Source organism: Sphaerodactylus townsendi, linkage group LG04 (assembly GCF_021028975.2).
Source record: "Sphaerodactylus townsendi isolate TG3544 linkage group LG04, MPM_Stown_v2.3, whole genome shotgun sequence".
In the NCBI taxonomy this organism is placed as follows: Eukaryota; Metazoa; Chordata; class Lepidosauria; order Squamata; family Sphaerodactylidae; genus Sphaerodactylus; species Sphaerodactylus townsendi.
This window is the reverse complement of record NC_059428.1, coordinates 58201181-58215663: the sequence shown is the minus strand read 5'-3', so window position 1 is coordinate 58215663 and position 14483 is coordinate 58201181.

The following is a 14483-nucleotide window of genomic DNA, read 5'->3' as shown; positions in this document are numbered from 1 at the left end:
ATGGCATTCCCAGAGGTGAAGCTGATTTTAGTTGGCTTCCACCTGGCCTTTCAAGCCAGGAATACCTACCTGGGGCCGTTGGCATTATGCTGCCCAAAAGGGTGGTGTAATGCCATTTTCAGCTATGGGGGTTTCATAGATGGTTGGAGTTTTCCAGAGTCTTGCTGTTGGACACCTGGGAAACTTCAGGAGGTGGCATGGTAGTCACTGCTCAAGCCATTTGGATTGGGCTGTTAGACTGATTTTCATTTGCAGTGTTTTTCCTGTTCTGTAGTAGATCTCTGGTGTCTGATTGAATTGCTTTTCATGCTTTGTAACCCACTTGGACTTTCAGTGAAAAAAGTGGCCTATAAATGAAGATGGTGATGGTGGTACCAACAAAGCAGAATATGAAGAACACTCCAAAAACATTCACAATAGTGCATGTATGTCAAAGTGCGAGTCAAGTCCCACAATACTAAGCATCGTGCTACACATCCCCTGAGATATTTTGACACATTGCACAGTTGCATTAGAAAGCAGAATATCTTGAGACAGCCCTGGATGGAGGGAGAACCTCTGGAAATCCCAGCACATTATCTGCTCAATAGACCCTGCACAATTTTATTGTTGTAAAATGTAAGCTAATGTCATAAACTCCCTAAGGGTTTATATTGAGAAAATGAGCTTGTGACCAACCAATTTAAATACAGCCTTCCATCCATGTAGGCTTGACAAATGCTTGGCAGTTCTCATTTGGCCAGGATGTTACCTGAAATGGTGGGAATCTCTCACCTGTAGAGTGGGGGATTAGTGAGAGAAGGTCTAAGCAGAATGACATCCTTCTAAACCCATTGACTTCCACCTATGTACAAGGGTATATGATTGCACTGTAATTCACCATTTTCTTTGACACCTGGGAAGTGTGGGGTTTGGGAAAGAGAGGGATATTAGCTGGGAATAATGCCTTAGAGACAACCATCCAAAGCAGCCATTTGATCCAGGAAAACTGAGCTCTGTTGCCTGGAGATCACTTGCAGTTCCAGGAGATTTTCAGGCTTCATCTGATAGTTGGCAACCCTAGGTCTTTATGTCTGAGATCAGAAGTGTAATTGGGCAGGAGTACTCCCAGGGTGCACTCCATGTTTTCTGCCCACCCTGCGGCCCCGCCCCTACAGCTCTGCCCCCTCCCCGTGCCCGCCCCCCACTTTCCTTTTCCAACCGGTGGAAAACAGCTTTCTGCCGGCTGAAAATGGGCCAGGCTGATGGGGCAGGGCCAGGCCTGGCGGGGTGAGGGAGGAAGGTGGGGGGTCGGGGGTTGATTTTCATGCCCCCAGGTGCATGCCTGGTGTAACACGAACCCCCCTTCCCCTTGTAGCTCCACCACTGTCTGAGATATTTTGGGATCTTAACTTCCAGGTGTAGGGATGAGATCAGGCTCTGTATAACACATGGCAGTGTGAGCAGGCAACAATGTTTATTTTCAGGGTACAAACAATTTATATATTTTGGGTGATATAGTAATAACTTGAAAGTATTGAAAGTAACTTGACAATCCATGCAGCAGAACACGTGTTCCTCAAAGAAGAAACAGTTGTCCCAAACTCCTTGTATCACCAGAGTCTGAGGTTGAATCTAGTCCAATAGAAACCCCACTCAGAATATTTGATCACCATGCAAACATGCTACTCTAGACCAGATGATGTTCTCAAAAGTGGTAGTCAGGAAACAGATCTGTGGGACTGGATCTTCCATATGGACGAATTAATATATAGAGATACATTCTAATTTTATGATGTTGTGTACGAGGAGATTGTGAGGCCTATCACCAAGACAATAAACTTATTAATACTACCACAAAGTCTGTCATTGACCAATCTCCTCAAAGAATTTCTGGGACTAGAGTAGAGCTCCAATTGAGGCACAAGCTGATAAAAGGACTGATCTAAAAGGTCAGTCTTTTAGGGAGAGGTGCCAGCATTCCAAAGTCCCTAGAGGCTAGAGGGAGGAAAGGCAAGATTTTTCTTTGCAAGCACAAGATTATTAAAATCAACTTGGCAGAGAAGCATAGTTCAAGGAAAGGAGCCAAAGTTTGAAAGAACTATGATGTTCATAGCCATAGCAATAATTTTGCAAACGACTAATAATACAGAGTCAATAATCAGAAAAAATGTTCTCTGAAGTGAAGACTACTAAATTACTTCAGGGAGGAAATCAATTATCTTCTAGGCAGCTGAAGCTCCACAATTCAATACTGAAATTTATGAGAGCTGCTGAAGCTAGAGAATCCTGAAATTCAAAAACTTTCAACAAGGAAGTAACCATGCTTTGTTTGGTCAACTGATAAGCTCCCTGTGCAGAAGATTTTTTTAAAATATTCATATACAATGTTTGCTTTCAGGGCAGCTTATACAACTTTTCAATACACCATTAAAATAAGATAAAAATACAAATAGTAACACTACCAAAATCCACAGATAAAACCAGCAACAGGAAATCTATTCTAGAGTCCACCAAAAGCCCAAGTAAAGAAGAATACCTACCATCTAACAGACATTGGTGAACCTGCCACTAGAACGGAAAGGTTGTTTCATAATATTGTCAACATAATTAATGTTGACAACGTTAATTATAATTGTGTTTATTTGTCCAGATAAGTTAGCACCAGAAATACTGTGTTCTAGGCTCTAAGAGGATCTATAAGAAATTAGTGTTTAATGGCAAATAAATCAAATAACTCTAATCAAATAAATATTTTTGATACTGTCTTTATTATGGCAATATAATTATATCTCTGTTAAAATTTGTTATTATCCATATCTCATCCTTATTATTCAAGAGGCTGCCCCTGAAGACTGTCTGGAAGCTACAGTTGGTGCTGAATGCTTCAGCCACAGTGCTGACTAGGGTGGGTCATAGCAACCATTTCAAGCCAGTCTTGGTCCACCTCTACTGGTTCCCAGTTTGCTTCCAGGCCCAGTTCAAGGTGCTGGTATTGGCATTTACAGTGCAATTGAGTTGGGGGGAGCGCTGCAGTGGCCAGAGGAGGTATGGTGAAGGTAGCTCCATGCCACCTCCAAAGGGGCTTTGGGCAACACAGAAGGAAGGAAAAAGAAAACCCTCCCATCGCTCAAACTACCCCATAGGCAATACAGGCTCATGGTGCACTTTTGTGTGGTGTAAGTCTCCAGGTCTCGGGGGTGATGTTCCTGGGCTAGAATGCCAGTGGAACTTAACTAACATTTGCTCCACCCTGGGAATGCCCCTTCCCTCCCCATCCCAACTACCCCCACCAGTGTCTGAGTGGATGCCAGCACTGCTCTGTGGTAGTCCTGACTTCCAGGTTTCACCATCATGGAACTAAGTGGCAGCCACCCCCGTCGGTACCTTTGCCCCTGTCACTGGCAGGGGTGCCCCTTGAACTGGCAGAGGAGGCAAAAATGCAAGGTGGTTCTATATGTACACACATACAAAGTAGCCCTTCTTCGGATTTTGATATTTCTGGTTTATTCCTCTTCAGGAAGTGCATGTCAAATAAGGCAACTATCTTCCAATCTGAATCCTGTACACTTGCAAGATTCTAAAACTTAATTTTTGTTTTTATGAAAATCTTTATCCATATTATATTACAAATGAAGTATAATATTTATATTTACAAGACAGGTTCAAATATTATTTCTTGTACAGTTGCACTAGTTCAAATTAATCAATTAATGTCAGTATTATGCTAAATATTCACCTTGTAAGTGATAATAGTAGCCTAATATGACTTTGATTGTATTTTTTTTCCTTCAGCTCCTGGTATGGAGTGAAATCACAATATAGATAAGACGGGTTTTCATGTATTCCTAGTCTTTGTGACTTTGCCAAGGAAACATTCCAGTCCCACAAGACTGGGAGCTTGTTGGGGTCTTGAACTTCTAGATCCTGACTATCTCTTACACCGCAGAGCCTTGAAGCATAATCAGCAATATCAAAGGAAATGATCCATCTGTTGACAACAGTGCTGGCAGTGTAGTAATATAGTTAGGCACATCTGTTTTGGATATTATAGAGTCGTGGTGGCGAACCTTTGGCATTCCAGATGTTATGGACTGATTGTAGTCCATAACATCTGGAGTGCCAAAGGTTCACCACCACCGTTATAGAGCTTAAGGTGGTAAGTTATCATAGTTGCGCATAGTTGTGCATGTCCATGATATCAGTACGCAAATCTAAATTAGGATAACAATTAACAAATCATTTCCAAGCTATGTGGAAAGAATTGTCCTCTGAAGATTTATACTTCACAAAGTACATTATAGAAGGCTAGAAATACGCTTGCCATTGAAAATAAGTTTATACAACTTCCAACCCTCTGCAACCCTCTAGCATGTGATACAAATTTCCATCGTGAGCCTTTAGGCTAACTACAGTAAAAGAAAAGACTTAAAAGCTGCCTAGTTCTAGAATATTTTAGGGACTGTTTCTTGTATTAATCTGTGGGAGATTGTCTCTATCTCTCAGGATTACTAAAGTATTATTCCAATGAAAAATTTACTCCCTAGATGTCCCTTTCTTTATAATTATGCCTAAAGTGAAGTGCTCATGAACTATATCAATTTAATATCAGATATGGCCTTTGTCAAGGTATTACATCCTGCACTTACTGGTTGATGGACTCTCATCTAATAGGGCCTTTTCCTGTCTAACTACTCCAGCCCATTGTCCAGTTTGCTATTCAAGTGGAGCCTGCTGAGATGGAAAACTAGAAATCAGTACTTAGATGGAATAATTTAAATTTAACAGTAGTTTTGAAAGCATGTATTTTAAATCGTAATAATAACAGAGGGGAGGCAATATGCTAATCCTGATTCATTTGTGATAAATATATCACACACAAAATTTCATCTTTCACTCTGCTGCATACATTTCAGTAGTGATATCTGTGACTGTGCTCACTTTGTAGAAGTTAATCTATTTAGACAGTAATGAACTTTTTCGGCAAAGGAGCACCAAAAAGTTAAAAAATGGATCAGACTGCCAGGGATGGCTAAGTCAAAACTACAGTGAAATTCAAACAGAAAGCGATACTCAAGTACATGATATCTGCAAGTGCATGTAAATGGATTCTATTTTGTTGTTGTTAAGGGGAAAGGGTAGTGTTTTCGAAGGTGGTGGACTTTGAGGAAAAGAAGTGCTAAGGAGAGAGGAAGTTCAAAAACCATAGTGTGCAATGGATGGAAGCGTGAAATCTGAAACTGAGCACTTTGGCGCATATGACTTGCTGCTTCCCCTCTGGTCTATGTAGCCTCTCTTTCTTGATGCTAGCTGCCTACCTTTTGGAGATCAAAAGTCATTAATTCTATTTGGGGGCTGATTAAGATGGCTGGAGATAATATACTTCGTTCTGTAAATTCCAGTAAGAGCAAAGATCACCTCAACAGTAGTTATCGAAAGGCTCAAAGAAGATTCAACCAATCTATATATATAAAAAGTGACTTTGTTACTCATGCCCTAACATGGAAACGGCTGGACGGATCGCCCCCAAATTTTCCCATGACGTCCCTCCCTGTTGCGGGCAGGTAATCGGACCTTCAAATCACCGAAAGTCCATACCTGAGCCAGGTAAAACATCTTTTTCCTGGTGCACCAGGCCATGAAGCTGGCTGTGTTTAACTGTCACCCTTAGAATGTTCGTGCAGCATGTCTGTGGCCTGAGGGGTTGGTATGCCCTAAGAATGTTCGTGCAGATGGCCAGAGATGAGCATTGAAAACAGTAAATAGGTAATACTGGTAGGTAATACGAGTGGAAGTGAAACACATACACACTTTGCCGTGTGAGATGTTCCCCCCCCCACACACAGGTAACTTTCACTCTCTTGCCTCACTGCTACCACACAACACTCATACTCTCATATACATCCAGCTCATCCTCATACACCTCACTCTGCCCTCCCTCACATCCAACCACCACTTACCCACTTCCTCACCCATATTTGCCACAGCTCTCTTTTACTAAAAGTGAGCTGGAGTTTGCCTTTTTCTTCTAAGAAAATCTGTGGGGTGGGGGCAAACCAATACTACTGGCTCCGCTTCTTTTGTACATGGCCCTTTAAGAATCCAGGCAGCTGGCCTTGATCTGAACCTGCCTCTGCTGCCTGACTGGGATAGCCTGCTTGCCCCAGTTCTGCCTTACCCAAGCCAGGACTGTGCATGTCAACCAGCCTCATGGACAGCAGAATTCGCACTCTGGACAATTCCGTTGTGGAATGGAAAGGATTACCTTATACTAAAAAACCAAGACACCACCATATAACAATGTGAATTGAAAAGGGAAAGAGGGATTCTATTTGACCACCCCAAAAGGCTATGCTGGGGATCATTGGACCTGCATGGGCATCTGTGTGGGTTGTGGACTGTGATGAGAAGGACAACTGCCACAGCAACGCGTGGTTGGGCCCCGCCAGTAAAAGATAAAAGATAAATACCACATACCCTAGCGCTGTCAGCCTCCAGGTGGGACCTGGAGATCTCCTGCAATTACAAGTGATCACCAGACTACAGAAATCATTGTCCCCAAGAAACAGCCACTTGGTGTCTCTCTGTGTGTGTAATCTATGGTATTATATCCTGCTAAGGTTCCTTCCCTCCCCGAACCCCTTGTGCCCAAGCTCCACCCCCAGACCACCCAGAATTTCCCCAACCCAGAATTGGCATCTCTAAAATACCATGAATTAAGATGTTACTTATCACATGATTACAATAGGCTATATAAATGTGCAACCCCAATAGGTCTGTAAATATCAGAAAGTGACCATGGCTGTGTATTGTGATTGTTTTGCTGTTGTACATAGATGGTGGCTTCTATTTTTGCGCCTAGACTGTTTTCAGAGAGGTGTGCAGCTTCTCTATAAGGACTGTAGGTTTACAGTATCTGCTTTCAACAAACTTTTCTCCTCCAGGCCAAATAGATACTTGTTACTCACATGACAGAACATGGGGGAGTGATGCTGAGAAAAGGAGACAAGTAGTGGCCAGCATTTTTGCTTGTCTTGTAAGAATAATCTGACTAATGTCGGAATGATTCCATCAGTGTTGTCAGAAATAGCTCCAAGAAGCCTCCAGGTATGTTGAAAGCCTTAGCGGACGCTACAGCTTATACAAACTGGATGCCAATGGAATGGAGATTTCTGGAAAGTTATAAAGCAGTAACACTGAAGACCTTGACTTATGCTGATGAGTTCAGAATAAAGTTCACTTTCTTAAATAGAGCAAGGTCCACTGTGATGAGGCTTTACCCAATGGCATACTCATACGATGCCTAATAATGAGTTTATACAGAATCATATCCAGAATAATAAAAATTGATTAGTGCTTAACAATTCCAACAGGCATTATCACATATTAATCATTATTTCACTTTGTATTGATTAACTATATCCTACTGTAAAATAATGAAGGATGCTCACATACTAATGACACCTCTCACCTCTGCCTGAAAGTCACAGAAGCTATAGTTGTGATTCATAGGCAAGGTATTGTTTAAACATTGTGCAGTACCTAGAATTAATGTGTAGATACTCAACAGGTAAACTACATGGACATTTGTAAACAAATGTATTGTTCAGAAACCCAGCAACACCCATTTCTTTCATGGTCTAGTGGAAAGACATCTGTAAGAGTAACTTTTAGAGACTGGAAATAGCCCCCACCTTGTAAGAGACAGGAAATAGATAACACTCAACTATTTTTAGTGTAAGGACAGAGATATTTCAATTGACACTCAGCCTAGCTTTAACCTCCTGAAAGCTTATGAGCACAATGCAGAAAAGCATAGGCTTTTCCTTTCACCCCATGGGGTCAAAGTTGCTTTTCACAACAATGAACATTTATGTGCATGGAATTTGACGTAAAATATGCTTATCTGTAATCCATCCTACTTAAAACAATTGACCTCATGAATGAGTAAGGGCACTTAGGACAAAAGTCTGTATGTATGCTCTAGAAAACTGGAAATACAACTGCTGCAGTTCTCATTTATTTAAACCGATTCTCTCATTTTGTCTGAAACCCAGGACCTGGTATTGAAAACATATGTCCAAATGGACTCAAAAGATATCAAATTCTCCTCATACTGTCCATACTCCCAAGTACCAATAGTTCTGTCTTCTTGGGGATACAGCAATAAGGTTCATCATATACTAGTGAGGAAGGGGAAATTACATTTAGACACAGGAATTCTACAGGTCTAGGCAACTGTGTCAAGACAGACACTGGCTTAACCTAATGTTAACCTAAAGTGTCAAGACAGACACTTTGGTCTCATGAGAACCAGGATTGTTTCCGTTATCTCGTGGGAGCAGGATGCCAGGTGGCTCCCGATCTCTATCTGTCATTGACCTTAGGGTGCCTCAGCTCCAAACTATCTCTTTCTCACATTTCTTGGGAAAATTGGAGGGAGGGACTAGCATTGGAATAAAGGGGATAGCAAAATCCAGGTTTGCTAGAACTGGCTTTGTCAAACTGGGTGCTTCAATGCCTATCAATAAACTGGGTGCTTCAATGCCTATCAATAAACGCAACTGATCAACAATACAGATCAACAATTGCTTCAAGGTTTGTGACCTAACATTTATGAACTATGCTACACAAGTTCTCTGAGTTCACTTTGCCACTTGTACGTGAACAGAAGTTGCATCAGAATTGGTATACACTGCTGTCCATGAGATGGAGTGAAGAAAGTAGTAATTAGATCAAAGAAGGGGAGGGTGCTTTTGTAAGATTCACTGGCTATATAGCTTTGTTTGCTGGACCAGCTGCTCATAGGATTTGGTGGTTAAACTACTAACTCTTCAGGTCAAGATCTGTTACAATAAGTCCATGGATTTTTTTAAATCACTTGCTCGTGGCTGTAATAATTGTTAGAGAAATATTCTTGCCTTTCCTACAACTTTTTGAAAAATAAAGGCAAGGACTCTGAGCCAAAAATCCCGATGAGTCATAGCTGCATTTTCAATATTTAAGACAAAAAATTAAGAAATTCTACTTCTCTTAGGAACCACCTGGGACAATAATCTCACTAATTGCTGTGAGATGCAAAGGCAACATTATCAAAAAGAACACAACACAAGAATCCCAGTCAAATGTTCTTTCCTGCCTTTAAACTGTACCCATCAACACAGCTCATTCTACTATATAAAAGGCAAGCCATGTTCTCAATGACTCACTCTTAAAAGCAAAGGACTCTGGGAGATGTAGTCCACAGGGTGCTGTTTTCCAAGCAAAGCGGGACTGACTCCATAATACTTTGCTTTAACAACACAGTTGTCACCAATATCCCTTCCCTCCATGCCCCTCAAGAAATTCAACTCTATCTCTCTCACAAAGCCTTGTTCCCATTCACATGCTCTTCCAAAAGCCCCCTGCTGGCCTCCTCAGCTGGGGAAAGCACCTAGGGCTAGGCCTGCTCATAGTGGCTGTTCAAAGCCGTTGCTATGATGCCCTGCAGCTTGAAATGAGATGGTCTTGAAAACATACGCCAGGCCTCTCTGACCTTCACTACCCAGCATGACACTGGTTCTGCACATGGGAAAGGGAATGGAACTACTCTGAGAAGGGCTGGGTGCCACCCATAGCAAATGGGGAGAGGGATGGGGGCGTGTGGCCAGACTTTTCCACTATCATGGAGGGTCGGAAGATGAGGGAAAGGAAGAGGGACACTGCCAGCAGCAAGGGTCTCATCTCCTGGCCAGTGGCTCATCCCAGCCAGGCTGGCAAGAAGCTCGTGAGCACCCCAACAGTTTTCTAGAGCCCATTGTATTTCTTTGCACTGCTAGTATAAAAATAACAAATCAATATGCTCATGCATTCAGCACAAAGGCTTTGTGGGTCTCTGCTCTGGGGACAGAAACCCAATCCTATAGGCTCCAGGCAGGATACAGTGCCCCACATAAATGAAACCACAGCTACTGCAAGGGATCTCACCATTCTTGGGCTTATTCACTCCAGTAAGTGGCATCCATCTACCTCACATGCCAGCCTCCAGGTAGGAACCTTTAGATATCCCAGAATTACAGTTGCTCATTACAGAGATCATTTCCCAGGAGAAATGGCTGCTTTAGAGGGTGGGCTCTACAGCATCAAACCCTGCTGAGGCCTGTCTCCTCTCCAAACCCCACCTTCCCTAGCTTCCATTCCCACATATTCAGGAATTTCATAATCTGGAGTTGACAACTCTACCCTAGAGCATAAGATATGATAGAGTCCCCACATGAGCTATGTGGTTGAAAGGGATTCTGCAGCATTTCTATCTGTGCTTCTCCTTCCCCCAAACACACTGGCAGAACCTGTGAAATCCTCCACTCTGGCATTCAAGGTCACTCCATTTATTTTGGTTAAGCTCAGAGCTGCAGCACCAAGCCACAACATCTCATAGTCACACATTTGACTAGCTATAGTTTATACATACTCTGGAGAGAGAAAAGTGTCTTTTGACAAAGGAACAGAACAAGAAGTATCTCCACCACATAGGGGTCTCTGGGAAAAGGGCTCTTCACTACCAATTCTTCCCTTGTCCTCACCAAATAGCTTTATTCCCATGTCTAAATATGGAAGTGAAGAGGATGATTCTAATTTTTCACAAATAAAATTTAACTAACTGGGACCCATTCTTTCAGATCTAATTCCCACCTAGACAGGACTCACTCCATGGATTCGTAATTAGCATGTTTAAATCCTACAGTGCAATACTGAAGCACCACAGCATAATTTGAATGACTTCACTGCTTAGGTTCATCATTAACAAAAGCTGCCCAACACATGTCCAGATTATGTGACATTAACAGCATGGCTACATTTGTGAAAATGAAAGAACAGATTTCATTGAGAACTTCCAAAATGAAGGTTCAGTGAGTTTATTACAGAATAAAATACAATAGGCAGAAAATGATAAGCCTTATTTATGGCTTATGCATTTGAAAAAATTTAGATAAAGATTACCAAAGGTTAATGTATTCTCTATGAATCTGAAGCTGTTAAGATCTATCTTGAATCAGCTTCTCTAGCAATATTCTGACACCTAGTGGAAAATGTGCGTAATAATGGCTTCTACTGAAAGCTTCAGCAGTGTGTTTGTATGTTAAGTGCTGTTAAGTTGCTTCAGACTCAAGGTGACCCTTTAAATAAAGTCCTGTAAAACTTCCTATCATTAACAGCCTTCATCAGGTCTTGCAAACTTAGGACCTTGGGTTCCTTTATATAGTTAATCCAACTCATGTTGGGTCTCCCTATTTTCCTGCTGCCTTCAACCTTTCCTAGCATTGTCTTTTCACTATGAGACCAATGTACAACAGCCTCAGTTTAGTCATTTTAGCTTCTAGGGACAGCTTAGACAGTTGATGTAGAACCCACCTCCTTGGGTTTTTTTTAGCACTCCATAGTTTCCTAACATTGTCTTCTAACACCATATTTCAAAGGAATCTACTTTATTCCTATCAACTTCCTTAACTGTCTAGCAGTAGGGAATACTAGGTAGGGGATACTAAGGCATGAAGGGAATACTAAGTAGGGAATACTAAGGCATGAATTAACTTGACCTTAGTCTGTCTCACCAAATATTTACTTAGCTGTCCATACATGTCTACATGGACTGTTTTCTAATCATTATGGCTGTGAAGTAATTACAAATCTTAATTGATGAAGGGTGCTATGGTGGAATGGGCTTCCTTTGCCTGGCAGGCCCTATTCTGCTCCCAAGCCTCTCCCAGGAGTTGCCAACTTTTCCTGGAGAGAGCTAGCTTTCTCCCTGGGTAAACCACTGCCACCACCTGACCATTTGAGGAACTGCCCGCTGGGGAGGGTCAGGGCTCCGCAATTTTCTTTCTAACCATGAGGCCTAGTCTCAGTTTCCCGAGTTCCCTCTCTTGGAGGGTACATTGAAAGTCTCAGAGGAAAAGCTGCTTGCCAGCTGCATTCATGGTACAGAAAACTGTTCTCCACATCTAAGGTTTAAAAGTATTTATTAAAAATAAAATGGTTACAAGTATATTTGAGATTGAGCAAGGGTTTTCAAAACAAAGGAGATATAAAAGCAAGTCCCCTGTCCCTCTCTCTTAACCTACCCTAGCAGTTGTTGAAAATAGGGTAGGCTCTTAAAGCTTAAAAGGTTACAATTCTCAAAGAGTTCCCATTACCTGGAAGGCTGAGTGAGCTCCCTGGATGAGCACATGGTTCAAAAATGGCTGCTCTCTGCATAGCCCCGGCAAGAGGTCTGCTCCATTCAGTGACCCAGCAGAAAGGGAAAGAGACCTTGTCCCTCTCTTCCCAGCAATTTATTAGTTCTCTGACCCCACCCTCTTTTGACCTGGTAAGGCTGGGTTAAGATATCTTTTCCCCCTAGGTCAGGTAATTCTTCCTGATGTCTCTCTGCATTTTTTAAGTCCTCCAAATATATGATACCTGATGGGAGAAGGAGAGGAAAAAAAGAGAAAAAAAGGGGGGGGGGAGCCATTTCTCCACTGATGCAATCCTAAAAACATTTTCTTGGGAACAAATCACACCAAATAAAACGGGACTTTTTTCTGAGTCGACTCTTCTTCTGAGGACTGCTCTCTGAATGTGCATAAAATTACATATAAATAAAATCAACAGTTCTGAAAAAAATATACTTCCTAAATCACTGAACATAAGAGTCAGCCGCATGGAATATGGAGGTATGTGTGGCTTACTCAAGGATGTCCAGACTTGCAAATTCACCATCTCCTCAAAAAACCCCCGAAAGATCAGTTGCTTTGGCTTTAGTGCAGGCAAATCAATGATTCTATCTTGGGACAGCTCAGAGCCATGCTGAATCTTGCTATACAAAAGCAATAGAAGTTGCCAGTTCAGATGAGGAGTGGGAGGAGAAAGACATGTTCTAAATAGTTGCTCAGTAACTCAGGGTCTCAGATCATAGGTCTCCTTTAATTGCATCAATTAACTAATTAATAGTTTTTGTGGCAAGTTAAGTATGTATGCAATCTCTGAATGGTGACATTCCAGATTCAAGAAGAAAAGAGTTTAGATTTATACCCCACCTTTCTCTCCTGTGAGGAGACTCAAGGTGACTTACAAACTCCTTTCACTTTTTCTCCCCACAACAGACACCTTGCGAGGCAGGTGGGGTTGAGAGAGTTCCAAAGAACTGTGACTGGCCCAAGGTGACCCAGAAGGAATCTAGGAGTGCAGAAATATATCTGGTTCACCAGATAAGTCTCTGCCACTCAGGTGGGGAATCAAACCCAGTTCTCCAGATTAGAACCACCTGCTCTTAACCACTATACCACGTTGGCTCTCATAGCTGCATTTTGGATTGGCCTATGGAAAAGCACTACGGTAAGGATATCAATAAGCTGTCTTTTATTATTTATTCAACATTGATACCTGAGCATCCAGCATCTCCAGTGAGAAGTCTGCACCTGTGAGCATGGCTCCACTTAATGAACAAGTTAATTATGAAGACCGCTTACAAAACTTAATTTTTTCCTGCCTTCGTATTGTGACTGAACTCCAGGGTAACTGTTTAAACAAATGCCTTATTATGAGCTCCCACCTCTTCCATTTTGCATTCCAATTTGCAATGCCACAAAGAGCAAACACATTTCATTTTATTATATGATTTTACATTTAATGTTTTCATTACTATTGATTGTTTCCTGATTGCTTACTAGACCTATATGACAATCATTAAGTGCTGTACCTTATGATTCTTGACAAATGTATTTTTCTTTTATATACACTGAGAGCATATGCACCGGAGACAAATTCCTTGTGTGTCCAATCACACTTGGCCAATAAAGATTCTATTCTATTCTATTCTATTTGCTTCCAATCTTTCCTTGACCTCTCAGAATAGCGTTATTCCAATATTTCAATATGGAGCTAAAGAGGGTAATTACAATTTTTCACACAGACAGTTTAACTAACTGGGACCCATCATTTGGCCTCTCACTAGTTCAACAAGTTAATTATGAAGGCTACTTAAAAGGCTCAATTTCATATGGTTTTCATACAGTGACCGTTCTTCAGGGTAACTCAAAAAACATTATTTAAGGAAGAATTAAATTTAGAACCATAAATATAAATCAGTGATCACTAGGGTTGCCAGCATGACACTGATAACCAGAGGAAGACTCACCCCACCCTGGTGTAGTCTAGCCAGTGACATTTTGACATCACTTCCGGGTTGACTGAAAGTGATATAATCATAGCACTAGGACTCTCTAGCATTGTGAAAACTCTATAGCTTAACTATAGACTTTGTGAATGATGGAGCACCCCAAAAACTGCAATGATGTCACTTATGGTTGCCCCTGAAATTACACGATCACAGCTCCAGAAGCAGCTGGAACTCAGCTATATTGCTCCTACTGCTCATCTTAGCAAGATAACGCAAGTGGCAAGATAACGCAACAGGGGGCAGGAGGACTGCCTGACCAGCCTAGTGACAACCATTTTGATAGTGTGACATCAAACAAAATATTGCC